Source organism: Populus euphratica, unplaced genomic scaffold (genome assembly GCF_000495115.2).
Source record: "Populus euphratica unplaced genomic scaffold, PopEup_1.0 scaffold1446.1, whole genome shotgun sequence".
NCBI lineage: Eukaryota > Viridiplantae > Streptophyta > Magnoliopsida > Malpighiales > Salicaceae > Populus > Populus euphratica.
In genome coordinates this window covers 6720-9132 of record NW_011501298.1, presented here as the reverse complement: position 1 = coordinate 9132, position 2413 = coordinate 6720, and the positions used below count along the sequence as shown (strand labels likewise).

Genomic DNA, 2413 nt, shown 5'->3' with positions numbered 1-2413 from the left:
TGAGCTTAGATTATATATCGATCCAGCAGACACTGATGGGCATTTGATATTCACCTGTGTGGTCCTTCAGGCATTTGAGAATGGACAAAAAGTGTGAATTCTTATGGATCAATGAAACCAAAAAAACCCGTTGTTTTTTTGGTTTCATGGGCTTTCTTGTGATCATTGTTGTTGAGTTGTGGTTAACTTAGTTGCCTACTGGTAGATCTGCCCTGTACACTCTCTGCACCTTTTACAGTCACATCTGTCTATGGAAATTAAGACCGTGAAGATTCGCTTTCATCAGTTGGTCCATTTGTCCATGGAGCAGTTTATCTTTTCTAGTTAAAGTTCACTCAGATGATTAAAATAATGTGTAAACTTAACCTCAAAAGTCCAGTGTTGAATCCACTGCTACACTGGCAGTAAATGTTTAGCAGCTGCAGGATGGTATCACATTCTGCTTATACTCAATTTAATTTAGTTTTCTTCACACATACTGATCCCGTATCCAAAGCTGTAGCTCTGTCATCATTGTATATGGGACATAATTGATTAACCCAGAGATCAATGCTACATTGCTGCTCATAAGAAATAGTAGGAGAAGGTTTTTTCCATTGTCAAGAGAACGATGTTTGCATTGCATCTGAGAAATAGTAGAAGGTTTTTTCCATTGTCAAGAGAATGATGCTTGCACTGCATCGATAATTCTTGTTGCCTAACTATGATCATCATATAATGTTACCTTTATCCATATATTGCATGATACTAGGCTATCCTTCTGCTTTAGGCGTGGTTCTATAGCCCATTAATTGTTATACAATCATGAAGTTGATCCAGCAGTTGGTCTATCGCCTAAAAGAATAGTAACTGTGATTTTTATTTTTAGGTTCGAGTGGAAGGATCTGTGCAGAAAGTTCCGGACGAGGAATCTGAACAGTGCATGTATATCTGTCCTCAAGGAAGTGAAATTGGAGCAATAGTTAGCAATCAGGTTCCTCTTATTCTTATTAAATTGTACTGACTACATCAAAAGATTGGTGCAAGCTTTGGTTATCATCTTCTTTCTCCTTTCAGAGTGCTATAATTCCTGGAACGCATGTTCTACACCAAACATACAAAGAATAAGTGGAAAAATGTTCTGATGGGTGAGTTACCCTTCTCTTCATTTTCCTCTGATCTTGGCTTCGAATTTTAACTTTTACAATTCTGAAATATAACTCAGTTTATTTTGGCAAACAAGACAGTCCTGAAACCAATATTTTTGTTACTATTTTCTTCAGAAAATGGTTTCTTTGTATACCAAGAGAAGTAGCTTGCATTTTCTACTTTAAGTGGTATGATTGTTTACGAGGAAGTATCAATAAAATCCGGTGTTTTTTTCTCTGTTGTCAAAGTGCAGAAATTTGATTCCAAAACCTAAACACTGGGGAGGGTATAGGTTTAAACCACAACTTTCGAGTTTTGGCATGGACAACGTTCTCATTTGCATGACAGGTTCGTTTCATGTCATTTCTTAAGCTGCATTTTTCTATCTGCATGCAAACAATGAATGAAGCAGGTTTATTAACAATTCCCCATATCATATTGTGTCTCTTATGTTCATTGAATGCTTGACTGAATCACAATGTTATAATATATGTTAGGAACGTGGCTTTTTCAGGAATAAAAATATAATTCACGCAGCAAAGTTCTGTGTTCTGCATACTACGATAAATATGATTGAGAAACTGGATTCCATGAGTATGAAAGAATTTATAATTATAGAACACACGAGGAATTGGGATTTACACCAAAAGAGTTTTTCATATCAAATGATATTATGATAGTTGGCTTATAGCTAATGTATGCACAACCATTTACAGGTTGCAATATACTCAAGAAATCAACGGCAAGCTAGTTTGGAAGATTGGGTGGTTGGCTCCGCTCCCTGACTAGTAATTTCAGCTTCCGTTGTGACGCTTGGCATTCATGATTCCATGGTGTCTTGTTATCTGTTGCTTGTGTTTTGTTATTTGGGTACAAATAACAGATGTAGTATAGTGATATTTTCTTTCTTTGCTGTTTAATTGACTGTGTTGCCAGCATTCAAAATTGTTGTTAGTACCAAGGAGCATAAATTGTAACTCATTGAGGAACATTAAACGATGATTTTAGATCTCGGATCTCAGATCCATCGGTGAAATAATTGAAGAGAGAGGCATGGGTGGAAGCTGGGTTTAAGATTTTAGAGTTTAATTGGAAGGCAAGATAGGAATGGGAACCACCTAGGAGAAGACATGATACACTGCAGAAGTTTCGGGCAGCAGAGGGAGGCCGTCCCTGTTTTCTATTGTTACAAGTATCACTTGTAATAACGATGGCATAGACATGACTCGAGGCCATTCTTGAATGCGGTAAAGAATTTATTTTCTTGATTCTACAGGGATTTGTG

At 36.8% G+C, this 2413-nt stretch overlaps 1 long non-coding RNA gene across 1 annotated transcript; it reads left to right on the top strand.

Annotated features, from left to right (window-relative positions):
• Nucleotides 1-601: 601 nt before the first annotated feature.
• LOC105117619 (uncharacterized) lies at nt 602-1413 on the top strand. Its single transcript, XR_840786.1, has 3 exons — nt 602-973; nt 1057-1127; nt 1382-1413. It is a non-coding gene; the product is annotated as an uncharacterized LOC105117619 (long non-coding RNA).
• Nucleotides 1414-2413: the final 1000 nt, after the last annotated feature.